The 27,877-nt window shown below is 46.9% G+C and overlaps 1 long non-coding RNA gene across 1 annotated transcript in view; it reads right to left on the bottom strand.

The window, feature by feature from the left end:
- LOC138246035 (uncharacterized) overlaps positions 1-22,642 on the bottom strand; it is a 136,108-nt gene extending 113,466 nt beyond the window's left edge. The window contains exon 1 of the long non-coding RNA XR_011194211.1: positions 22,536-22,642. This is a non-coding gene — a long non-coding RNA (uncharacterized lncRNA). The remainder of the gene's footprint in view (positions 1-22,535) is intronic.
- Positions 22,643-27,877: the final 5,235 nt, after the last annotated feature.

Below are 27,877 nucleotides of genomic sequence, written 5' to 3'. Positions count from 1 at the left end.
GACCCTGCTTGAATACCCAAATGTGCCTTTGAAGTGGGGGAGACTTCAAAGAGTGGCTTAGAAGTGCACAAGGTCTCCTTTCAGTTCCATCCTGTCTGCCAGGGTCCCAGTAGGGGGTGTGGCAGTTTTTGTGTGAGGGCAGGCTACTGTCCTTTGACATGTAAGTGTCAGGCTCTCCACCTTCCCAGCCCCAGAAGGCCCAGTATGCAGATGTAGGCAAGTGTGACTTCGCATCCTATGCTTGGGGTTTGTCTGAGTGAATGCACAAGGGAGCTGTCAACTAAATCTAGCCAGACGTGGATTGTAAGGCACAGAAGGATTTAAGTGCAGAGAAATGGCCACTTTCTAAAAGTGGAATTTCTAAAATATTAATATTAAATCCAACTTCACCAGTCAACAGGATTTTGGATTACCATTCTGGCCATACTATATATGACCTGGTTACTCCTTTCAGATCAGAAGCTACCACTCAAAAATTAGATGAGGGTGGCCATAATGTTAGCCTATGAAAGTAACAGGCCCTCACAGCAGTGTAAAATTAATTTAGGAGTTTTACACTACCAGGACATGTAAACTACACAGGTACATGTCCTACCTTTTGTCTACACAGCCCCCTGCCCTAGGGATTACCTAGGGCCCCTCTTAGGGGTGACTTATATGCAGAAAAAGGGAAGTTTTAGGCTTGGCAAGTACTTTTAAATGCCAAGTTGAATTGGCAGTGAAACTGCACACACAGGCCTTGCAATGGCAGGCCTGAGACAAGGTTAAGGGGCTACTTATGATGGTGGCACAATCAGTGCTGCAGGCCCACTAGTAGCATTTAATCTATAGGCCCTGGGCACATATAGTGCACTTTACTAGGGACTTATAAGTAAATTAAATAAGCCAATTGGATATGATCCAATGGTACCATGTTTTAAGGGGGAGAGCATATGCACTTTAGCACTGGTTAGCAGTGGTAAAGTGCGCAGAGTCCTAATACCAGCAAAAACAATGTCCAAAAAGTGGAGGGAGGCAGGCAAAAAGTTAGAGGTGACCACCCTAAGGCTGTCAGATCTAACAGAAGCTATTTGTTAAATATGGTGTGCAACGCGCTTGACGAAGGAAGACTAGAGCATCCTTTCAGGTACGGAAGTCATCAGATCAATCAGCGTGCAACACTTGTGCAATACTCACAGACGCATGCTCGCGAGGAAACCCAAATGGGTTAAAAATGCCCAAAACGCTACATTCGGCTGACAAGTCAAAAATACAACAACAGAAATGCCACAAAAAGAGCAACCGATTCCGAAAACCTCCATAAATCTCACTGGTATCCCTTTTGCAGTTTCTGCCACGGCCAATGCACCAAAGGAAGCTGTCAGGAAATACATTATTGCCTCGGCCTGCCACGGGGTGAAACCAATTTGTTGTCATCAATGCGGGTATCACAATGAAGACCCACCACATAGGTAGTTTTTTAAGTTGTAATCTTCGTCCACGAAATTCGACCGACTGGGCGGAGAGACAACGCCGACTGCTGGTCAGTTTAGTCCAAACCTAGGTACATTCCAATTCCCTCACACCTACGTTCCAGTTTCTTAAAGAACTAAACGCATCACTAGCCCAACAAGCACCAAGGTATACCCAACTGAAAAAGACAACCTTGCACCAAGGGCCAGATGTATCAAAGGTTTTTACTCATTCTGTGTCTATGGGAAAAAGTGTTCACACATATGGCCTCAAATGTTTTGTTAATGTGGGCTTACATGTCCGTATGTGATGAAGGCACAGCTGTGGGTGCACTACATTTTAGACAGGTGGCCATACTCATAAATACTTAAAGCACATGCCGGAAAATGTGAGATCGTTGTATAAATGAAAACTAATTATATTTGACGAATCCGGGACAACATTTCAATTTGAACAAGTGCAATTTTTGAAATATGGACAAATAAGTGAAGTGGTTAGGTTCACCTGGCACAATCTCTCCCAGGTACAAGTTCCACTACTGTCAAATATGCTCATGGTGATGATAGATTTATCCGCACCTAGGACTATAATAAATGGGACTCTGCAATCCCTGTATAAAAATAGGTCTCTAATTTCTTTATAATACATGAGATTCTGTAATCCCTGTATAAAAAACTTCTTGCCTTTAATTTCTTTATAATACATGACTTGTGACATGCCCAGTGGCATATTATAAAGAAATTAGGTCAGAACTCAACTGTAATAGTTTATTACAGTAGAATTTGTATGTGCAAGTGCCTGCTGCCAGAGCCCGCAGCCAAGGGGAAAGGCAGATTAGGTCATGGAGTATAATTAAAGCAGCTGTTTAAAGAAAAACAAAACAATGCTTTTTTCTGCTCTATTTTGACAGTGACAAGCTGAAATAAATATTTATGGCAATATGTTTATTTTTTTGCTCTCCTTAGGTAATTATAGAAAGGTTAGAAATTTCTGCAAGTTTCTACACCTTACAAGCTACTGCAGCTTCTTTTGTTTTTAGAAAACTGACGTATTAAACTGATTCTAATATCTATTTGCAACAAATATGTAACAGCTTTTTTATGTTTAATCCTGCACTAGAGATTCTATTTTTATTCTTCATATTTGCAAACATGTTCTCTATTTCATACAGCAGAGTTAGGCACCAAGGATTTAAGTAGTTTGTGGGAAAGGTGATGGTGTGCCCATGTATTATATGAAATAAGGCACCTCCTGCTGAACATGGTAAGGATAGTGCAAGTCACCTCGGAGTTTCATAACCTTATAAGGAAACGCAGCCTTCAGCCTTCTTCCTTTATATGGTAATGAAACTCCTCTGTGACTTGCAATATCATTATAATGTGTGGCTGGGGGTATTTTATCCCATATATATAATAGGTGCTGCGGGAGGATCAGTCCAGGAAACATCTACATGTAAGGGGCAAATGGGGAAGAGATTGTGGTGAACCCTCCACAGATCAAGAATGGAGCACGGCCATACAAACATACTGGTCAGAGATATCTGTAAGATATGGACAAGTAATGACAATACCAGTCGGACTAGTAACTGAATGTGCCTGGATGCATCGCCTCATGTAGTCAATTGTCCATCCATTTGTGCTCTCAATTACTGATCATCCTTGTAACTTATCCTTGCACTCATGCATCTGTTCTTAAATGCACTTATTCATTCTGGCACATTCTTATACACAAACTTACAAATTAGGAGAGAGAGTGAATGGGTGTGTGAGACAGAGTGAATGCACTGGAGGCCCCTGCGGGGCAGCACCTGCAGCCTGCGATGCATTTCTTCAAGCACAGAGCTTCACAATAGTGGTGTAAGCATGCCAACTAAATCCCACCACATTCTAAGACAAGGATGTGTTCGGGAAGAACAATGATGGGATATTATTCTTCCTTTCTGAGTGTCTTTAAACACGTCTAACTTTAGCTACAGGCATTGTTCTGGTAAATGCCACCCATCACAGGTTTTCTAAGGGGTGTTAATGTTAGTAGATGAACAGCAAGGTGCTTGTAGTTGCATCTGAAAAATGTCTCTGTCCTCTCAACCACTGGGCTGTTTAGCCCTTCACTGCCTAGAAGAAAAAAGCAAGAAAGCCAGAAACTAATTTTATTTTGCATTTCGCAACTCTGCACGTTGGCAGTATGACACAAGATACCATCATCTATGTTTGTTTTCTTCAACCAATAACATATTGCGCTGTGGTGCTTGCAGTTTTTCTTTTAACAGTTACTTCACGGTCTTGAAGCCCCAGCATACAAAGTGCTGTTGTCTAGAATTCCACAATTGAACACTTGTCAGCTATGTTTTAAAATTTATACTGTCACCAACTCTGTTTTAACATTTTACAAGGTCAACTACTCCATTTTTAAAAAACTATTTTTTCCATGTGCTAATTCAGAAGTAAACACTGCCTACATTTTTTGTGAGAGTTCACTCTTTCACTCACATCCTGCATTAAAACAAGCTTTGGCAATATGAATCTTTCTTTTTTTTCTTTTGCTTAGCTCCACTACATAATACATGTACAACATGGATAGCATCAGCACAACTTTCTCTAACACAAATAATAAGTTAATGACATCTAGCAGCAGTACAAGCAACATAACCCTCTCACACATACAGGACAAGTACAACACAGGTAGCTAATACACTAAAGAATGAGTGAGAGATGTTAAAGGACCATTGTACAATTTCCATTCACATACATACAGTACAAAACATCTGAACGAAGCAGCTAAACCTCTTATGGAATTAACATATACGTTTGTAATCATATAGAGTAATGAAAACGGACCTACCGAGTATGATACTTCCCGTCAGTGGGTTCCATATCGTGCACTAGGAAGCATTCACAAGTACTAATTTTCACTGTTGGTACAGTCTCCTAGTTAGGGGTTCCCTAGTTTGGGTGAGTGACTGTGCTATGATCAGACCATGCTGCCAAGCCATACGTACTCTGAATGGGTGTGGGAAGTGGGAGTACATAGGCCTTGAGACTGTCAACCACATGTCCAACACCAAAGCATATCCCGCCTTCCTACCTGTACTGCAAGGGAAGTGGTAGTGAGACAGTGACGGCCGGGTCCCATAATTATGAGCAGCCCCGTCTGTGTTGCATCCTGTATAGAAAATCAGCGAAATTGAGGTGGAGGAAAACAGGTCTTAGCTCATCCTGGACTTCCTAACCTGCTGCAAGTGTTGCTAACTGCCACTTTATTTATATCTAAGGTGTGAACTTTTACATAAAGAGTGTATTTTAGATTGTTTCACTTTAGCACCTTAGATTATACAATTACACTCTGTAGCCTCTATTTGAATTAGTGAACCACACCCTCTCTACCTTGACAGTTGAAATAACGATTCAAGAGGCAAGGGTCACACTGTTTGGTCAAGCTTGGAAGTCAGGATTAAAACCAGGTTTCCTGACTGAACACTGTGCAGTTCCTATCCTGGGTGGGCACTACATTCTTTCCCCTTCTGGTCTAATGACAATTTTATTAATGAGTGGATGGTTGAATGGATGGGTGGCTGAATGAATGAACATTTATTACGCACAAAGATACTTCATAAAGAAATGTCCCAGTGCTGGAAACTAGAGCAGGATAACCCAAGAGGCAAGCTGGTTGTCTAGTTCCATCTATAAAAGGCCTTTATCGTTATTTATGAAAGAAAATTATAGTATATTATAAGATGTGCAATAGAGGTTTTTGCACATTGCACATTCTGGACTGAATTAGTTCAAGCTGCTCTCTCATGTAATTATCACAGAGAAAGAGGCTGAGGAATGAAAAGTAATTGCAATTGCCCAGGGTCACACATTTTAGACAAGCTGGAAAGTTGTAATTGAAACCAGAGTTTCTGGGTTAGGGCCCTGCAACTGGTGTTTGCACAAAAGCTTCTGACTGGCCTGGGCATGTTATGCAAGTGCATTGAAAATATCCTTTTTTATTTAACATTGGACACACCCCTCTTCATAGAACAGGTGCACTCTGGGCAGCAACAGTGCAAGCGTTCTCACTTCAGAGGAAAGGTACAGCCAGGGCCGCATCAGCACAAACCTTTTCCATCACGGGTAGGTACGAATCCTACAGCAGCAGAGCATTCTTTACTTCCTCACAGAACAGGGAAGGTATGGCAGTAACAAAGCAAGCTTCCCTCTCTCACAGAACATATACAGATAAGGCATGAGGGACATGTAGGTTAAAGACTGTTTTCTGAGGTTGGTGCTTAAGTTACTAAGATGAATGTATCAGTACATGCAAATAAGGGCAGCATCATTATGCTAATTAATGAGAGGTGATATAAGTATGGCCAAAAAGCAATTAAGAGGGTCACAATAGCTCTGGCACATTGACAATTCACCTCCACAAAATGTCACAAAAGTCTAGAGATCTCCCACCCATAAACTGAGGCCACCCCAGTGCCTTACTCCTTATAATTCAAGCTGAATGTAAAAACGTAGCTACACTGCACACAATTGACTCTTTGGTCTCCGGTCGCAGGAGCCTCAGCGCCGCAATGCAACCCTGCTGTCTGCCGATAGGCGCTGTCCTGCGCTTTCTTGGTTAAGCATAGCCTGGGTAGAATTTTTTTTTAAAAAAACATTGTGGTACTATTTTAACTGCCCCCAACCAACAGGGCGAGTATCATTCTGAACTCCGCGTTTCTCCTATTTTGAACAACAAAATTAATAACAGAACTTCAGAAACAATTGCTTAGCTAGTGAAATGAGATATAATCAAGCAAGTCTTCAAATTTGCTGTGATTCTTAAGAGCCATACATTCAGAAGTGAGGGACTCTTGCGTTATATTACACATTTCCTGTCCCGAATAAAATGCCCAAAAGGTATCCTTAACACCTTCCTTAGTAACCATCCCCTTTTGCCCCTCAGGGCACTTGACATTGGCAAGGCCTAATTGGGTTAAAGAATCTTTGATGTAATGCATCCATTTAATTTCCCTGCCTCTGTCGAGAGCAATTATTTCAAGAAGGGCGCTATAAAATATTTCAAGGGCTGGGGTGTGCTTCAGTCGCCACCAATAAAGAAAGGGTCTTAAGTTAGCCATGAGCACACTAGATTCAGTGCCCAAGTCCCAGCGTAATGGGAGAAGGGGGAGCTTGTAGGAAAAGAAAATAAAGATCTAAAAAAACTATTTTCAGTAGATGCCAAAGAGGCGAGCCCTGAGTGGCCCCACAACTCAGCCCCATGAAAGTCACTTCCTATCACCTTTGAGTTATATGCATTAATAGCTGGAGAGAAATGTCTTGCCTTAGTGGAATTATAAAGCTTTGATATTCCTGCCTCCTGCTGGTATAGCTTTTTGTAACAAAGCATCACAATCTTAAATCATCTACAGCCTGTTAACGATGCAGGAAGGGATAAAACAATATGAATGCATGAGGTATGAAAGGGAGTACTCCAGGACACTGTGGTAGCCAATCTGCTCTATTAACTGGCACAATGCACAGCCATGTCAGTGATGTGGAAAACATAAGACTCATGAGTTGGAATGATTAGATCATATCCAAATACAATTATACTTAAACTATGACTACAAGTGGTTCCCAATACAATCCCTTCATGGTGGTCGAGTGCCATTTTTGGCCTCAATGTTGAGGATATAGGTGTCCCAGTTCCCCCTGTCAGGCACACCCACCTCTCTAGAGAGTAACATATGTAATGTGTTGGCTTCAGCCTGTGCCCATTGTTTTTTTTCTTCGTGTATCTTTTTATTAAGGTTAGTGTAGTCGAGAAATAACCACATACAGCAATAGGTGAAAGACGAAGACACAGAAACATGAAAAAAGCTACTCAGTCAAAACAATATCAAATACAACATTTAACCATGCCATTTAACCGTATCGAAAATTAATAGTCCTACAGAAATTGCAGAAAACAAGGTAAACAGGAGGGACGACAACCCAATCAACAGAATCTGATGTGGTATAGTGGGATAGCATGATTGACTCAACGCCCAGGAGGAGCCCAGGAACGCCTAAGGAGCCAACCCCATGGGGCGAAGCGGCACTCAGCATATGCGCACAGGGCCAGTGTGTGATACCAGGTAACGATCTATGTGGGAGGCGCACCAGCTGCTGTGGAATACAACCAGGGGGGGCAGGTGCGCATGGTGGTCCAGAGTGCAGAGGGGGCCACGCGACTATTCAAAAGGAGGTGGAGGTAGCCACAGAGCATTCAGGGGGGCATGTGTCATTTTTGGCTTCATTGTGTACAATGAATGCGTCCCAAATTTCATAGCCTCCATCTGACAGTCCCCTGGAATGTAGGAGCCGTAGGGTTTGTGCTTCCACCTGGGACCGCTGAAGCATATCACACAGCCACATGGCATGTGTGGGAGCATGTGGGACCTTCCAGTGAGTTGCTATAAGGCATTTAAATGTTATGTAAGCCAAGTCCACGAATCTATGGAGATGTCTGTCTCCCTTGGCGCAACAACGCAGTCCCAGCAGGCAGGACTCCGGGGACGGAGTCAAGGCATGATCAGTAATTTCCACTATTGTAGCAGTGATGTGTTCCCAAGCCTCCACCAACGGTGGGCAGTCCCAAACCATATGGTAAAAGTCAGCTAGCGGTTTCGCACTTCAAGGAAACAAGGGGTCTGATGTGGGGAACATGCGTTTGATGCAGGAGGGTGATAAATAAGTGTGGTGTAGGTAATTAAACTGGGTATAGCGAAGTCTAGAATTCCGTGAGACGTGCTTAATGGAAGAAAGTGCAGTGTTCCAGGCTGCTTGCGACAGGGGAGTAGGGAGCACTGCATCCCAGCGAGCTCGTGTGCGTTCCAGATTTGGACAGGCCTCCGATAGCAGCATGTTGTATATCTGTGTAATTACTTTTTTGGTGCCCTTATAGGATAGGATCAGCGTGAGAATTTGTGACGTCTGCGGTTCGTCATCCGCTGAATCTCAAGTGAGACGCAATAAGTGTTGTATCGTACAGTATGTCAAGAAGGCACCCGCAGGTATCCCTGTGGTTTCTACTACTTTGTTAAACGTCAGTAGTGTAGCTTCTGAGTAGAAGTAGCCCACGTTCTCAAGCCCCGCCTCCCGCCAAAGGGCTATATTGTGGTGCACCAGCAGGTTGCGGGCTCTAGGCAGGTGTAGCAGTGGGATCAAAGGTGAGTATGGTACGTGAGGGTCCTTACTGTGTACATATCGCAGCCAGCATGTTTTAGCAGTATCTAGTATGATGTATGGGGCATGCTCTATCCAATACCCAAGCCAACGGCAGTGTCAGGGCAAGTGAATCCATCAGCACTTTCTTCTCTGCCAAGTAGCGTTCCCTCAGCCAGCTGGTGGGACACTGCAGTTGGGCAGCAGTGTAATACAATTCGAGGTTAGGCATGCCCAGGCCCCAATTATCCTGTGTGTTTTGTGCCGTGGTCAACGCAACGCGACGTCTGTCCTTTCCCCACAGTAGATCAGTTAGAATGCTCTGTAAGGACTTAAAGAGTGAGGGGAGAGAGCTACCGGCAGCACTGCAAAATAGTATAATAATCTAGAGAGGATGAGCATCTTGGCTATGGCCACTCTGCCCATGGGCGATAAAGAGAGGGATCCCCAGAAGGGAAGCGAGACTCGTATTGACCAAATTACTCTGTCTATGTTGCCCTCCTTAACATCATTTATTGTGTAATACACCTGAATTCCCAAATACTTAAAGGTGGTGTGACACCAAGGCAGGTGGTACACTGGTAGGTCTGGTTGAAGATTCAGGGGGACAGGCATTAAGGGGAATATACAGGATTTAGACTAATTTACTCGGAGTCCAGAAATTACAGCAAATGAGTCAAGTGCCTCCATGACCATGGAGACCATGTGGTCTCGCAGGTAGATCAGGGCATCATCTGCATATGAAGATATAATATGGAATGTATGTAATTCCGGGATGCCCCATTTGTGTGCGTGTTCACGAAGCTTGGCGGCCAGGGGTTCTATGGCTATGGCAAACAAAAGTGGAGAAAGCGGGCAACCCTGTCTAGTACCCCTATGTATGGGGAAGGGATCTGAAATAATATGCCCTGTTTTAACCCGAGCCGAAAGGTTTGAGTATAGGGTAGTAATCCATGCTATGAACCCCTTGCCAAATCCCATTGCGCCCAATGTTTTAATGAGGAAATCCCAGATAAGAGTATCAAAAGCCTTCTCAATGTCTAATGATACAACTACTCCCCGATGGTAGGTCCCCGAGTTATTATGCAATATTCAAAGTAGTTGTCTGATGTCCAGGAAGGTGTTTCTGCCCGGGACAAATCCGGACTTGTCTTCATGGATCAGTTGCGGGATAAATGGGAGGAGTCTGTTGGCTAGGATTTTCCCCAATACTTTACAGTCTGTGTTTAACAAGGAGAGCAGGAGATATGACCTGACACCTAGGGGATCTCGGCCAGACTTCGGAAGCACTGCTATGAGGGCCTCACATAAGGAGCTCAGTAGCTGTCCACGATCGCGCGCCTCATTGAACATATCGAGCATGGGCTGTAGGAGATGACTCGCCTGTGTCACATAATATTCTATTGGCAGGCCATCCATGCCAGGAGCCTTGTTTCGGGTAATTTGGGAAAGTGCAAGACGTAACTCCTCCATACAAATGGGGCTGTCCAGCGCAGCCACCTGCTCCGGTTGTAAGCGCCTCAGGGGGAGAGAGCCCAGGAAGGCAGATACCCGCCCTGATGGAGGTGGGGCGTGTATAGCTCCTGGTAATAGGTGTAGAAAGCTTCATTTATCGCCACCTTGGTGTTCACTATCAAGCCAGATTCCAACCTAATAGCCCCAATGGGTGAATGGTGGGGGCTATCGCGGACCAACCATGCCAGTAAGCAGCGCGATCTGTCACACTCTGCATCTTGTCATGTCATGTAGTCTCTCTGTAATCGTGTTTGCCTAGGCGGGCGTCAGCATCCTTGTATCTGGCCCACAGGGGGTAGAATTCCTCGGGGGCAGCTCACCCCCGGCTACGGCAGTCTCCACAGTCCACATTACCGACTCCAATTCAGTCAGCTCCCGAACCAACGTCCGACGGACCCCCATCGAGGCAGCCATGCAGTGTTAACGCACCACAACTTTATGCGCATCCCATTCTGTCGCTTGGTGCACTGTCGTGTTAGTATTAAGTGAGAAAAACGTGGTTAAACATGTGGCAAGCTCTATGCAAAAGGGGGGGGTCAGACAACACCTCTACCTGTAAGCGCCACATAGGTATTTGTGTGTTCTGACGGCCCCAGCTTAAAACCACCCTCAACGGACAGTGATCGGACACAGTGCGTGCAAGGTAATCAGAGCTGTGAACCCTTTGGACCATCGTTGGCGGTGCTATCATCAGATCTATTCTAGTGTGAAGGGCATGGGCAGGGGAGTAAAAAGAATATTCACGTTCTGTAGGATGTCCCATATGCCATAGGTCGCATAGACTATTTTCCCCCCTTCAGACCTCAAACTCACGAGAATTATGCCTATTTGGTGCAGTCGGAAGTGGGGGGAAGGAGCGGTCTACATGGATGTCGGGAACACAGTTAAAATCTCCCCCCCATAAACTCTCTCCTGAGGGGTCCGAAGTAGCCAAGCAGATATCGTGTTCAAGAAGTCGCTTTGGTTAGGATTGGGTGCATATAGTGTCACTAGGGACAGTAGAGCACCATCAAGGTAGCCCTCGATAACTACATATCTACCGTTGGGGTCATGGTCGACCACATAAGCCACTCCAGGGGCAATCCAGACTGCCATGTCAAAGGCAAAGGATGAGGGGGTGGTTCCAAAGGTCTGGCCCTTCCAGCTAGAACGTAACCTCCCAAGGGTGGCCTCCGATAAGTGTGTTTCCTGCAGCATAGCGATCTGCACCAAGTGTCACCGCAGGTTAGCGTGAACGCGTTGTCTCTTACACGGTGTGGCTATATCTCTGACGTTCCATGTGATCACATTATAGCGTGGTGTTTGTGCTCTCGTCAGTGTAGCCATGTCCATATGATAATGTGAGAGTGTAATGGATCCCGAGGGGACCGGCCCACCCCCAACCCAGCAGGGCTTGACTATGCCCACCCCGGGGATGAGGTCCCGTTCCACAGACTATGGTTGCGCCCCCCTTTTACTTCTCACAGAGTGATTAGTGGTAATAACAAAACGAACCAAATGAAATATAAAGAGAAGAACAAATGCAGGTCCAAAAGGCGACCAACATCTTGATCCATTAACAACATAAGATAAAAAACAGAACTCAGCCTGTTAGCAGGCGTGGGGAACAACTGGTCCATACGGAGTGTGGCACAGGGGGTGAAAGCCATGCAGTTAGATCCATGCACCCGACCTGTCGAATGTCAACACGAGACCTGTCGCCTTGTGGCACCACCACATTCTTCGGCAGGCAGCCCTAAGATTCAACACCACTCTCCAGCGACCTGCACAGGGCGGTCCAGTTCCAACCAGGTGGTTGACTGAGGGAAAATCCGGGATGTAACCCCCGTCAATTCTAGAAGCATAACTCACATATCATCCGCAGAATTCAGGGTGAGCAACGGTCTGCAGAGGGAGCTCTCAGAATCGGAGCGGTCTCCCTGATCAATGTCTGTGTCTTTGGACTCTCGCAGGGCAGTGAATGGATTGGAAACAAACTGTGAAGTCTCAAGCAGAAAACGAGAGGTGTCCACCACCGCCTGGGCCGGCGTAGGCCTAGTTGTCGTCCGGCCCCTAGGTGTCCCTTTGGGGTTCGTCCACCGCTCCTCCGATTTTTGCGGTCATGTAGGTTGAGCAAGTCCTTTAGCATGGAGCCAAGTCCAGGCGTCCTCCGAGGAGGCGAAGATGTGTACCCTGGGGCCATCTTGTATTCGTAGTTTCGCAGGGCACAGGAGGGCGTACTTGATGTTGTGCTCACCTGGTAGGCGCTGCATTTCTTTTGGACTTCAGCAGTGAAGTCAGGGTAGGCGGAGATGAGTGCATTTTCAAATTTCTGCTGACCTTCTTTACGGAAAAGCTACAACACCAGGTCCCTGTCCCGAAAATTAAGCAATCGGGCAACCAATGGGTGGGGGGGCGCTCCCGGCAGAGGGGACCTGCCCGGCACTCAGTGCGCCCACTCCACTGAGAACATTTTTGAAATTTTGTCTTGCAGGACCGTATCAGACAGCCACTGCTCCAGGAATAGTTCTGCATTTGGGCCCTCCACTCGCTCCGGGAAGCCTACTAGACGGATGTTGTTATGCCGCGATCTCCATTCTGCATCCTCCGCTCTGCGCCTCAGTATGTCAAGCTCCCTAGATAAGCAAAGCATCTTCTCTTGAAGTTCCTTTATGGCTGGGTGCCACTCAGCCACCTCCTTCTCTGTCTCGGTGACTCTCTAAGACAACGTGCGTTGGTCCGCTCGTAGTAGGTTAACATCAAGTGTCACAGCGTCAATCTTCACCTCCAAAGTGTTTTTGGTATTCAATATGGCCTGCAGCACCTTTTCAAACTGCGATGTGTGAATGTGTAGTGTGCCATCCATTTGCTGCAAGGCCTGGGAGGTCACTTCCGGGCCCATAGGCAGGGCGTCTGGAGTGGTCATGGTTGCCGGCAGCGGCCGGGCAGGCCTCGGTTTGCCCATTCGAGCTCCAAACACCAGGGCACTACCTGGAGGGGTAGCCCTACAATTAGTGCATCAGTCAGCACGGCGCTGGCCGCGCTTGCCAAGGGAGGCAGAAGCAAGAGACCCCAAGCGAACAACGGAGCACAGCAGGGGCCCCGGACTCTCGCCGGTCGGGATCCGCACCCCACGGGGCGGCTAGCACTTGCGATGGCCTATGGGCCTCAAGCCGCAGCACAGTCAATTGGCAGAGCTTCATAGGAGCATTACCTCAGCTCCTTTGGAGAGGCTTCGGGACAACGTTGTCTCGCAGTGTCCCCTCGTTTCGGCGCCATCTGGGGATCCGTATCTGGTGAGACCCAGGGGTTAGTCCATCCACTGTGCCCCTCGAACTGGGCCCAGCAAGAGTTCTTAGCATCCCCTAAGTCGCTATGTCGGGGCACCCAAGTGCTGTGGTGTCCACAGGATCTCTTTAAATTAGGTAGTAGGCGCCGTAAGCAAACCAGACCAGGAGCGACCAGCTCCACATTCACCAGGAGAAGTGTCAGCTGCGTCCCGGGAAGTACCGCTGAGGCACACCTCGGCGTCCCAGACCTAACACCACCCCAGCGCCGGACCACACGTCCCTCCTGCCACCGACCGCATCAGGTCCCATGCCGCTCCCCGTCTCTCAGCGCTCACCACAATCGGGGCGACGTCCTGCCCCAGCAGCGTCTCTCCACGCATCCATCCAAAGCGGTGCACCTCGTCTCAGCGGGCCCCTCAGGTAAGGCTCAAACCGCGTCCCGTCAGTGGTGCTGCCACCTCGCCCAAATCCGCTCCACCACTGCTTGGCTCTCCCAGAGGTGGCCCAAAGGCAACAGTGTTCATGGCGATCAACTGGAGGAAGCGGGTGATCACCTGGGTTCAGGAGTTTTTGTCGGCCGGGTGCGGAGCTCGGGAACTACGCTGCCGCTCTGGCCACCATCTTGGCCCCGCCCTCTGCTGGTATAGCTTAAGGCTACTTTTTTAAACTTGGGCATACCTGGTTAGTCTGACTCCCAGGGGAGGCTCCTCCGCTGTAGCAGAGGAGCTTCACCCCCCTGCCAGCAGCAGGAGCTACAAACCTTTCAGAACATAAAGTAGGTTTTAGGGTATGCCATTGTGCTCTAATACTTCCAAAGTTTACAACATTGTACTAGGTCAAACGCTGACTTCAAGTCTAGGAATATCACATAAAGGTGCTGCTTCTGCAAGACTTCGACCTTCCAATAGATTGTTAGGAACCTCAGCACCTGGTTGACTGTGCTGATTTATTTTGTAAAACCAGGTTGTAAAAAAACATGCCATTATGCCCCTCTATCCATAGATCTAATCTGTTAATATCTGTCTGCATGACACCTTCTGTATAGCATTGATTATGCTAATGAGCCTGTAATTTACCAGGAGGTCCCGGGAGCCTTTTTTGTAAAGCTGAATAATTTCTGTGCCCTTCCAACTACATGGAATTTTCGCTCTTCACAAGACAGCATTGGTCAGTTTGTTAATATACTTAACCCAATTCATAGTATCAGATTAAAAAAAAGATCACCCGGTGAAGGAATCTCTTTATATAGTGGACCAAAAAGAGGTACACTGTGTAAAGAGTCCAGGCAAACTCCAAAGGAATTACTGAGGCACAAATTACACCCCAAATGCTCTCTTTCGTGGTAGTGTGGGAAAGCAGTTAGGCATATCAGAGGGTAGTGCTAAGCATGTAATGCACACACACAGGCAGTAAATGAGACACACCCTCAATAAAGAAATCCTACACCAATTTATAAAAATAATACATACTTTCAATAAATTAAGATATCGGGATCAGATTAGTACTTTTCCAGATAGTTAATTTCAATGTTTTCAGAAGTCGACACAGTGCATTTTTCTGTAGCTGCAATGTTACCCTATGGGAGAGAAAAAATGTACGGCAAACAGGTACTCCACAGCAAGTTACAGGACTGTTCTCCAGGATTTAAGGTGAGTAGGGGGCGAGGTCCAATGCCACACCAACAGTTCACCTCTGGAGGCACTGGGGAACCTGGGTGCAGAGGTTTATTAAGTCATCAGGTGTCCCATCAAAGTCAATGGGGATCAGTTCGGTTACAAAGTTGCTGCAGGGATGGACTGGGAGTCCAGTCCAGGTTACAAAGCTTGGGGACGAAATGACACCAGTGGTCCTCTTTTCCTCCGTCCGGAGCAGCTGGGTGCAGAGGTATCTTGGACCGTCAGGTTTCCGTTGGTGGTCGTGGTAGAGGGGGCTCACAGAAACAGCTGCAGGCATGGACTGGGGATCCAGTTTGACCAAACCAACAAGTGGGCTCAGGTCTCACGAGCCTAGGGGACATAGGGACACCAGTGGTCCCCTTCCCCGCAATCGGGTGCATCCAGGTGCAAGGTGCAGTGGACCTTTGGGTCTCGGTCACCGGAGGCGGTTGATGGGGGCCTGCAGGCAGAAGCTGCAAACACTGTCGGGAATTCCACAGAGGGAGAACTCAAGATAGACTTTGTCTCTGAAGGGCCTGGGAACCACAGTGACACCATTGGCCTACTTCAGCTCAGACTAGGCAGCTCAGGTGTAATAGTGATGTCTGGCATTGAGTTTTTTCAGTCCCAGGTCCTCACAGTTCTTCTTTGGTTGCTTGCTGATGCAAGAAAGCAGCTCCTTTGCTCCAAGGGAGTTCTTCTTGGTGAATTGTGAAACACTGGTAGCTCTCCTTGTTTCTTGGAGGCTGTAGCGGCAGGATAGGTCAGTTGCTCCACAAGGGTTGAGTGTATCAGGCATGCTGGCACTGTTGACGCCAAGTCAGTCATGCCCCTCTGTTCTCGGGTCAGGAGGCTTCTTGTCCACTCCTTCTTTTGTGACTAGCAAAGATCTGAGGTTCTGGAATCAGGGGCCCCCTAAATACTAATTTTAGGGAAGTTAAGGGGAGTGAAGAATAGTAGCCAATGGGCACCCTAGAGGTATGTCCACCCAGGCAGTGCAACATGTCTCCTGCACAGCTGATGTTCCTGCATGACAAGGTGCCAAATGGGCCCTGGGGCAGTGGGGGGGTTGACATCTCCCTTTTGAGGGAAGCCAGATCTGCATACCAAAGTGGTGGGCTCCTTTAAAGCATTCTGCCCTGGAATGCAGATTTGCAGGTTGTCCTGTTGGGAGGGGTGTTCAACTCCTCTGAGAGCAGGCTTGGTTCTTGACCCGTGAGCAAAGGGTTTCTAACCCATGGTTGTCAGAAACCCATCTGTTGGTGGCAAGCTGGCTGGAACTAGTCATTTAGCCCACCAGCAGTTGGTAGGTTTTACAGGGCATCTGTAAGGTGCTCTCTGGGTGCATGTACTAATAGATCCATCACTGGAATCAGTGAGGGTTTATTATTATGAGATGTTCGATACCAAACATCCCTATTTTCAATGAAACCATCAAGTAGCTGGGGAACTCGTATTGGCCAGTGTCCAGCACATGTACTTAAAATGTCTTACCTGTTCACTTACTATGTCTAAGAATCAACAAAGACATAGTAAGGGCATATTTGCTCATGCATATATGTCCTCACCTGTAACACAATGCACCCTGCCTTAGGGCTGTACGGTCTGCTGTAGGTATGGCTTACAAATATCACAGACAGTGTTGGCCATGTCATGTTTTCACTTTTTTGGAGCACATTGCAGTGGCAGTCTGCATGAGTTTGGTGCTGGTCCCTTAGAGTGGCCAAGTTAAGCTGCAGCTCTTAGAGACTCTCTTTAGTACCTAAGCCCTAGGTACCAGAGGTACCATTTACTAGGGACTTACAAAAGGTACTAAAGGCTTGGTCTCTTGGGGATCAAGTGACCAGTGGCATTGTTTTTGGGAAAGGAATACTGGCACTGGAGACCTGAAGAGCAGGAACCCAGTGCACTTCAGTCAAAGTTGCATCAAAAACTAGGCCAAAAGTAGAGGGGAAGCTTTTGCAACCAGAACCCTTGTACTACATCTGGGATTCCGTTTGGGCCTGCGGATTTATAAGGAACAATACTTCTGATGGCACACAATGTTTCCTTGAGATCAACTATCAGGCAGTTATGGACAAAGATGCCACCTGGCACTAATAGTTCCCTAGAATGTGTTTCGGCCACTAGACCTAGACCAAATTGATTGGTAAAATGAATTTACCATATATGTGGCTGGATGGAAGTAGCTAACAGATTTTCTTCACACTGACCCTGGTTGGTTGCTATGTGCAAGAATTTCTTAGTCTTTATTTTTACTGGCATCATAATAATGATAATAATAAAGAAATTTATAAAGCACCTCTTTACTCATTTTGGACAGCAGCGGCTCCTCTTAAGGAGTGGAGGGGCTTTGACCCACTGCTTGCATTCGCTGCTATGTGAATTCTGATGTTTGGCACATATAAAACTGACTGAGTGCTATTTGGTAGGTTCTGAAGAATGCTGGATTCAGTGATTAATTTGGAAATGAAAATGTGCCTGTACCCAAAGCTCTCCTGAAACACAGATACTGAGGCAGTGTAATCCTGAAGCCATCTCGGGCCCCTTTAGTCCATTTACAGCCACTACCAGCCCCTTCCCCTCACTCTTGTAGCTTTTGGCATTCTACCTTTGTGACGCTTTTCCATCTTTCTTTGCTCCAGCTTTCCTATATGTGTCTTTTGCGCCAGTTAAAGCCTGATGAAGAAAAAAAGTGCCAGTGCGCAAAAATAAGCGGCGGTACCCCCCACTGGCAACCACCAGCTCAAATTAAGCACTGGGTGAATTGTAATTCCTCGTATTGTGCCCCCACAAAGGGAGCGGGTATGGCTGTTGCCATGGAAAGCTGCAGACTCTCTCTGTCTACTTAAAGTGCACATGGCAGGCTGGCTGAATCTCTGGGTAATGATAGAGTGTTCTTTTTCACTTTTTAAGGTTTGGGGTTTTTCCAAGGTATTTTGTTTTGAGCTTTCATTTGACCGCTTCCAAGCGCTATGAGAAGCATACATGAGTCCTTTTCCATTAAAATGTTTTGTTGCGATTTAAATACAGTCAAATGCCGTTTCCATCTGTTATGCCTGGTGGTTGAAGGCCATGCAGATGAGCAGCTTTTCCTCCCTGCAGCAGTGTGTCTTTGGAGTATAGGTCATACAGTTCTTCCCAGCCTAGCCTGCAATCTCATTAGGTTGAGCCTAAGGTATGACCTCTTGTATACTTCTTCTGTGTGCTTCCAGCTATTTCATTTGTTAGTTTCAGTGTCATTTAAAAATACTTGCTTGTGGTCAGTCATGGCCCTTTGTCCCTCCTTCTGTGTGGGAGCAGGGAACAACTACTGTATAATTATGGTTTGTCCTGTTTATCTGGTCTGTAGGGGACTTTTTTTAACTTTGTTTCCTGCCCCTCTCCAGGTAAGCATTCCTTTTCATTTGCAGAGCATTCTTGCTCTGAGCTTCACTGTAAACAAGGTTATAAATCAGGCTGTTATCTTGGTCACATTTGATCTTTTTGGGCTGTCTGGACCCTCTCTCAGCTGCCTGGCTCCCATCCATCCTTCCTTGGCTTGGATTTTCTTTACCAAGCTGCCTGCCTTTGGTCCCCGGTGTTGAGAGCAGGGGTGGAGGATTGCTTGTAATTACTTATAGCCAAGGCACCCAGCTCTACCAGGGCTCCACAATCCTTAGAGATAGTGCCCACTTCTGCTCCATACTGGAACCCCAATTGCAGCTCCATCAGTGCACCTCAGTTCACATACTCCAAGCCCTCAGCTGTGCTAGAACCCCACATCTGCTGTCTGCCAGAGCACCTCAGTTCTTGCAGTCAGTACATTCTGCTGCTCCAGTACTGGGACCTCTATCACAGCTCCATCAGTGCACCTCCGATCACACACTCCAAGCACCTCAGCAGTGCCAGTGCCAGAACCCCACATACGCTGTCTGCCAGAGTACCTCAGTTCTTTCAGTCAGTACACTCTGCTGCTCCAGTACTGGGACCTCAGGTGCAGCTCCATCAGTGCACCTCAGTTCACACACTCCAAGCCCCCAGCCATGCCTGTGCCAGAACCCCTCACATGCTTTCTGTCAAAGCTCCTCAGTTTCTGAGCATTGCTGTAAACTAGGTTATAAATCAGGCTGTTATCGTGGTCACATTTTGTCTGCCTGCCTGTGGTCCCCGGTGCTGAGTGCAAGGAAGAATTGCTTGTAATTGCTTATAGACAAGCCGCCCTGGGCTTCTTACATGAGGGTCTGCAACAAAATTAGCAGTGTTATCTGTACACCATAAAATTGTTTTGATGAACTTTGACATAAACTGTGACTGTTTGACATTTCCTGCTTTCTTAGTCAGATGTGCCTAACCTTTCCTAATTAAGCAATTCAGTGGCACTAAAAATTAACCCGCTACCCACTTTTTTGTCCCAACAAGCCTACAGGAACGTTCCCACGTCCAGAGGCCCCGCCGCCAGATGTAACCTGATGTCACCTAGAAAACCTTTGTATGGCATTCCAGCTCTTTCAGCTCTGCTACCTACATGCAGCTCAGCCAGAGCACCTCCTTTCAAGCACTCAGTGCCCACTGCAGTTCCAGTGCTGGGACCCAATGACCAGCTGTAACAGGGCTCCGCAATCTATAGAGACAGCGCCCACTTGTGCTCCATACTGGGATCCCACTCGCAGTTCACACACTCCAAGCCCTCAGCTGTGCCAGTGCCAGAAGCCTACATGCTGTCTGCAGAGCACCTCAGTTCTTTCAGCCAGTACACACTGCTGTTCCAGTACTGGGACCTTGGGCGCAGCTCCATCAGTGCACCTCAGTTCACACACTGCAAGCCCCTCAGTCATGACCAAGCCAGAATCCCACACATGCTGTCTGCCAGAGCATCTCAGTTCTTACAGTCAGAACACTGCTGTTCCAGTACTCGTACCTTTGGTGCAGCTCCATCAGTGTACCTCAGTTCCCACACTCCAACCCCTCAGCTGTGCCTGTGCCAGAACCCACACACGCTGTCTGCCAGAGCAACTCAGTTCTTGCAGTCAGTACACAATGCTGTTCCACTGCTGGGACCTCAGGTGCAGTTCCATCAGTGCACCTTAGTTCACACACTCCAAGACCCTCAGCCGTGCCAGAACACCACATACATTGTCTTCCAGAGCACGTCAGTTTTTACAATCAGTACACTCTGCTGTTCCTGTAGTGGGACCTCGGGCACAGCTCCATCAGTTCACCTCAGTTCACACACTCCAAGCCCTCAGCCATGCCCGTGCCAGAACCCCACACATGCTGTCTGCCAGAACACCTCAGTTCTTACAGTTAGTACACTCTGCTGTTCCAGTACTGGGACCTGGGGTGCAGCTCCATCAGTGCACCTCAGTTCACACACTCCAAGCCCCTCAGCCGTGCCAGTTCTACACCGGTGAGGTCACTTCCTTTCCTATACTGGGACCCATCTCACATACAGTTCAGTTACAGGAGCTCAATTCAAATATTCAGTCGCACTGCCAAACCAATACTGGCCCCAAAAGAACAAAACACAGCTCAGCCAGTGCCCCTCAAGTCTCACATCTTACGCCACTTTTGGTGGGAACCACCACAACTGTGCCAGAATCCATCAATTCTAACATTCAGTCCACGTTTCTTCTCAGTATTGGGGCTCACACACAAGCCCTTCAGGACTCCTTGCTTCTGGGGTTCAGAGGCAATGCCACTCCCATGCTGGGCCCTACTCGCAGCTTCAGCAGGGAACCTCCAGGCTAACACTCAGCACGCTTATACTAGGTTCCAAACATAGCTTCATTAAAATGCCTCACTTCTGATCTTGTGAACCCGTTACTATTCCAGTACTGAAGCCCACATACAGCTCTGTCAATGCACCTCGACCCTAACCTGCAGCACCCCGTTATTCCAATACAAGGAATTACACAGCACTCCGTTCCTCATTCCTCACCCGCTGCCTTTCTATTATTCCAGCTCTGAGCCAGGACACATTTCTGTCTATACCCCCAATCCGGATCTGAAGCGCTCCAACATTGCTGTATTGGGGTTCACATACAACTCTGCAAATGCACCTCCTCCTGTTCTGCAGTGCCCACTGCTGTTCCACACTCTGGCTTCTATTTGAGGACGTGGGGGAGCCAATGAAATCTATTCTTAGCTGCCATCTTTATTTGGTAGGGTCTTTTTTTTTACCTATCTCACTCCATTCTTTTCTTTACTCTGTATACTCTCAATGTTTTCTTTCTCCCCACTTTTCTCTTTCCAGCTCTTAAAATCCACACATTAACAGTTTCACTCTTTCTTTCAACTGCTCATTTCTACTCCTCTCCCTTTTTTTTTATTTCCCTCTTCCTCTTGCTACCTCCTCTTTCAGACTCGCAAAAACGTATTTTTTTCCTTGTTTCGTTTCTCTATTTCTTCTTCATCAGGCGTTCATTCTTTCACTATTGTTAGAGTTGAGCATGCAAGAGCTCTTGCCTGTTATAATCTCTCTGTGGGCTTTTAACCACGCCCACTCTTGCTATTCATTCATTGTTGTGCTTGTCTTAAATGCTTTATTTATTTATTGGTGCATTTTGTGAAAGGTCCCTCCTTTTTGTGCTGAATTCTCTCCCCAGGCGTTTTAACTAAGTGAAAATTTCTGTTGCCATCACATTACCTCATGTTTCCTCCTGTTACAGCATGGGATGGCCCTTCCTCTGGTTTCAGATCGCCTTTCATCCCAGCCACGATCCATTCTAGATTTTCACTCGGGCGCCAACAACTCTCAAGCTCATGGCGGCAGTGGCACTTTGAATCGGCTTGCCTCTGTTAACTATTTTACGTTTTTTGATTGAGCTTTTGTTACCCGCCGCCTCTCCCATCGAGGGACCATTTCAGAATCTCATAGCCAGTATTGTATTGTAGCATTTCCAATTTAGATGTTTGTAACACTCAACTATGCTCTCAAGGCAATTTGTCAGGGGATTCCGTTTCCGTCTCAGCGACTCCGTGTTCTCGCGCATCAGTCAGCTAAGCTGTGCATTCTGGTGCTTGTAGGCTTCCATTTTCCATTACAAGTTTGTGCATCAAAGTCCTGCCGTTGACATTTCTATTGGTGTGAAAGAGAGGATTGGCAGCACGTGTAGTGGGTGTTCCAAAAACCCAACTTGGTTCAGCCTCCCTGGACTTTGGTAGTGTAGTGTTGCGCCTGTGATGTAATGGTGCCACAACACTACCAATCAGTGAATGGTTTCAGAGGGGCGTCGTAATGTCGACCCCTCTGGTTTATTGTAATATGGACGTGACCCAAGGGTCACGTGAGTTGAGTTAATAAAGAGCGTTGCGGCCCCCTCGGGCGTACAATCGGATTGCTGACTGCACCGCAGCACTCTCGGGCAGCCACACGCAGTAATAAATATAAATGCGTGTTTCTATCAATTAATTAAACCTTGTACATAATGGAACCGTCGCCTCCTTGAAACCCAGCACATCACACTGGCGACGAGGATGCCTACCTCCAGCAGCAACACGGTGGCCGCTCGCTTCTTTTCAGGACGTGAGGGGCTCGTGCCGCTTGATGACTGCTACTGATCGCCTGGTGCCCGAGGAATTTCTGGTCTCCTCGGCAACGCAATGCTTTTCAATCGGCTTCCTGCAGAGGCTTTCGGTCTTCCCCACCAGTGAGGAAACCAGGAAATGGTGCCAGTGAGTCAATCAAGGTCCCGCCCACCCCAGCCTCTGTGAATCTCTTAAAGGGACAGCATCCCAATGTGCCTGGTGATATCAAACTCCCCTCTAGAGTGAGGCATTGTGCTGTTTGTCTGCCCCTGAACCCAACAGCAGTGAATTGGCTCACATCTTTGTGTGGTGCATCCACCTGCTACAGTGAAAGAGGACTTTTGTGTTTTAAAATAAACAAAGAAAACAAACACTCTAGAACATTGCAGACAAATCAAGACAAACGTATAAAGAAACACACAAGATGAATACCCTACCTCCAAAAGAACCATTCATAGTGGAAGGTGCCCCATCAGCTCAGGCAGCCAGGTGGAAGGACTGGGTCGAAAGGGTGCTACTGTTCTTTGAGGCCACGAAAGTTGAAGATGCCCAAAAGAGAGCCATGCTCCTGCACCTAGGAGGGAAAGATATATATAGAATATCGAAAACACTTGTGCAAGCAGCACCAGAGACACTCCTGACCCTCATAGAAGCCCTCAAAGCCCATTTTGAACCCATGGTGAATGTAGACTATGCGAGGTTTATATTTCGGCAAGCCCGGCAACCCCAGAAGAGTCTATTGACATGCTTCACATGAGAATAAAAGAATTGCCCACCACGTGCAACTTCCAAAGTGAAAACAAGGAAATTGGAGGGCAAATCATTCAAGGGTGTGCGTCAATGAAATTAAGAGAAAGAATCTTGGAAGAATCAGGATGATGTCTCGCAGATATACTGACGATGGCAAGGACAAAAGAACTGTCGTAAGCCAGAGCCTCACACATGGAGGCAGCACTTCAAAATCCTGTCAAAACAGAGCAGGTAGCCGCGGTAACACCCGCGTCCTATAGACCCAAAGTAAAGAAACAAACACTGTTGCAGAGAACATGCGGACGATGCGGAGGATCACCACATCCCTTTTCCGGCTGTCCCGCCAAAGGAAAAACATGTGCGGGTGTGGCAAGCCAAACCATTTCATCAAAGTGTGCATGCTGACAAAGACTACAACACCACGGAATACGGTGAACACCGCCCTCGAAGTTCCAGCTCCAGTCAGTGACATGGACGACGATGAGGACAAGACTCAAACGATACACTCAATCTTCATGATCAGCAATGCCAGCCAGAAACATGAGCAACTACCACAGTGCAAAGTAGTCATAGCAGGATGGCCAGTGGCAGCTATAGAGGACACTGGAGCGTCAATAAATATCATGGCCAAGACCACATACCAAAGTATACAGCCAAGACCATCCTTGACGCCGACCCGTGTCAGAGTATTTGCGTATGGACAACTTCACCCACTTACAATGAGAGGTAGATTCTGATCTCCCATTCGTCATGGGCCACATGAAGTAGAAGCCTATGTATATGTAGCGGAAGAAGGTCAGCACACATTGTTGGGATGTCACACAGCTGAAGCTTTAGGCATCGTAACTTTCACACTGGGGCCCATATTTATACTAATTTAGCGCCGCACTTGCGTCATTTTTTTACGCAAAAGCAGCGCAAACTTGCAAAATACAATTGTATTTTGTAAGTTTGCACAGTTTTTGCGTCAAAGCGCGGCACAAATGCGGCGCTAAAAAAGTATAAATATGGGCCTTGGTATCTATATTGAATCGCTCAGTGACATTATTGAATCCTTTTCACGAGTGTTTGAAGGAATAGGGTGTCTCAAGACGAAAGAGATCACTCTCCACATAGACAAATCAGTCCAACCTGTGGCCCTCTGCCATAGACGTGTTGCGTTCCACCTCCGACCTCTAGTAGAAAGAGAACTTGAAAAATTAGAAGCTACAGGTATTATCGAAAAGGTCAAGGGTCCAACAGCATGGGTGTCACCGATCGGTGTGGCTAGGAAACTAAAACAACATGGAGAGGTCAGAATTTGCATAGACATGAGACTGCCCAATGCGCGATTAAAAGAGAACGGCATTTGACTCCCACGATCATTAACCTCATTGGAGAACTGAGCAAGGCCAGGTTGTTCTCGAAGTTAGACTTTCGGTTGGGATATCATCAATTAATCTTGGCAGAGAAGTCAAGGTATATCACAACATTCTCTACTCATGTGGGACTTTGTCAGTACCGTAGGCTAAATTTCAGGATCTCTAGTGCAGCAGAGGTGTTTTAAAACACGATTTGAGAACTGCTAATAGACTTACCTGGAGTAATTAATGTCAGTGACGACAATTTGATTTATGGAAAAACCATCCCAGAACACCACGCTCACCAGGGTCCTTCAGCGCATCCAAGAATCTGGTCTAACTCTCCATAAAGAGAAGTGTGAGTTCCTAAAGGATAAACTGCAATTCTTTGGCTATGTGTTCTCCTCGGAGGGAGTTGCACCAGATCCTGATAAAGTTACAGATATCAAGAATGCCCCGCAGCCCACCAACATGACTGAAGTCCGCAGCTTTCTGGGTATGGTGAACTACTGCGGAAGGTTTATCAGAGACCTGACGTACCTCACACAACCACTAAGAGACTTGACAAAAACCAATACATCGTGGTCCTGGGGTCCGGTACACAAGGAGGCGTTCCGGGCGATTAAAGATGCTTTGTCAGCAGATACAATCCTACGATATTTTGATCCCAGGAAAGACACCACCATAGCGGTTGATGCCAGCCCAACAGAGCTCAAAGCTGTACTTCTACAGAAACTGCAAGGAGATGAATGGGCTCCAGTGGCATACACGAGCAAGTCATTAACAGACACTGAGCGAAGATATTCGCAGATCGAACAAGAAGCAATTGCTATACACTGGGGGTGCAAGCACTTTCATCTTTATGTATATGGCCACCCATTTATCGTAACGACTGACCATAAGCCACTGATCCCACTTTTCAATGGCACTGCTTCCAAGCCACCTCCTTGCATGGAGAAGTGGATGCTGCAACTTCAAGAATACAATTGTAGTTGTAGGGTGGAGTATCGGCCAGGCTAAAACAATCCAGCAGATTATCTATCCAGGCACCCAATGCCAGTAACCTCCTCTGAAGAAAGTGAGGCTCAGGAAACTGAAGAATATGTGCGGTGGATAGTGGAAAGGTCCCGACCACGACTCATCTCAGTCGAGACCATTCAACAGGCCACCGCCCAGGGTGAAAACCTGCAACGATCCAGCCATGCGAGCAGTGGAGACTCAGGCATAGCACACCATGTAGAGACAGTGGCGTAGCCTTACACCGGATGCGCAGACCATCATGGAGGCCCTTTACCGTGCCTGTCAAGAGTTGACTGTCAGCAATGACGGATGTCTTCACCGAGGGCATAAGCTGGTCATTCCTTCATGTTTGACTGATAAAACAGTTCATCTGGCTCATGCTGGCCATGAGGGCATGGTTAAAACTAAGAGTCGGCTGAGAACGAAGGTGTGGTTCCCAATGATGAACACAAAAGTTGAGGAGCTAGTACGTTCCTGCCAATGGTGTCAGGTAACAGGAGAACCCAGTGTGCCAGTCCCAGTAGAAACCGAATAACGACCCACAAAGACGTGGGTTGCAGCCAATCTTGATTTTGGGAGTCTTCCAGATGGAAAACACATGATGGTACTGATTGATGACTTCTCGAGATATCCTGAAGTAGAGGTTGTACAATCTCTAACTGCGAAAGACGTGATACCTAAGCTACAAAGAATAATTGCCACTCATGGAGTGATACAAGAAGTGATGATGGATAATGGTCCACCATTTGAAGGAAAGGAATTTGCTGAATACCTGACGTCTCTTGGCATTAAACACTGGAAAGTAACGCCCCGATGGCCACAAGCCAACGGGGAGGTGGAAAGGTTTATGCAAACGTTAAACAAAGTAGTACGAATTGCTGTTATGAAGCATGAATTCCCCGATTTAGCAGTGTATTTGTTCTTGCGAGACTACAGACAAACACCACACTCTGCTACTGGGGTGGCCCCTAGTTACATGTCTATGGGTCAGGTGATCACAGATGTTATTCCTCACCATGAGTCTTGGGCTCCGGAGATGCTTGTCCAAAACAAGGAGTATGGCAAACAAAAGCGTTCCAATGATCACGCCAGTGTTCGGTGGCGATCTCGACTGTCAGACTTGCAAGTAGGGGATAAAGTTCTCCTCAAAGACAGATTACCCGTCAGCAAGTTCCGAGCAACTTACAAAAATCGCCCGTGGATTATATCTCGCGGCAAAGCTCATTAATAGTTGCGCAGAGAGGGACAGAACAAGTTGCATGGAACATTTCTCATTTCAAAAGGTTCTGGACCTCGCCCTCTACCACTGATGTAGATGTCGGTGACAACCCTGTCTTGTTTGATGGAGATGATGTTTCGGATGATGACACAGCGAGAGGCTCAGAGTCGATAAAGGATCCTGAAAGTGGCAGTCCTGAGTCCCCAGATCCTGAGAATAACGTAGGTGCAAGGGGTAGCACTGATTTGTCGCCATCCAAGAGAACCCCAATCCCTTGACTTGTTTGCAAGATTATTTTCTCTGAATGTTTCATATTCTGGTTTGAAATACAGTTTTAGGTTTGTTCATTTGTTTTGTGTTTTAGGAGGGATGTAATGTCGCGCCCGTGATGTAACGGTGCTGCAACGCTACCAATCAGTGAATGGTTTCAGAGAAACATCATAAATTCGACCCCTCTGGTTTATTGTAATATGAACGTGACCCGAAGGTGTGGTCGCAGTGCAATCGGATTGCCGACTGCACCAGAGCACGCTCGGGCAGCCACACGCAGTAATAAATATAAATGCGTGTTTCTATTAATTAATTAAATCTTGTACATAATGGAACCGCCGTCTCCCTGTAACCCAGCACATCACAGGTAGGACACCCTGATGCAAAGAGGGCTGGATTCAGATGTAAGCTTTGCAGCAGACATGGTTGTACCATTCATGACTTACTTAGGGTTGGTTAATAACTACCTCCACCCCACTTTGTGTGTAATGTAATTTTTGCCCCCAAATTAAACCAGATATGCTGTCAGTAACAATGTCACTGATTCACATTCCTTGCACCAATAGCTCACTCACTGGTGTAAAATACAGTCAATACCTCACCAGGTTTGTTTGACACTGAGGCAAGTGCCAATGTCCCTAGAAACTCCTCAACGCCCTGAAAGATACCTCTCCCGCCCAATTAGCGGGCAGCGGCATCT

The sequence above is a fragment of the Pleurodeles waltl genome, chromosome 7 (genome assembly GCF_031143425.1).
Source record: "Pleurodeles waltl isolate 20211129_DDA chromosome 7, aPleWal1.hap1.20221129, whole genome shotgun sequence".
NCBI classification, from domain to species: Eukaryota; Metazoa; Chordata; class Amphibia; order Caudata; family Salamandridae; genus Pleurodeles; species Pleurodeles waltl.
Note: the sequence above shows the minus strand (reverse complement) of the source record. Positions and strands in the feature narration are given on the sequence as shown.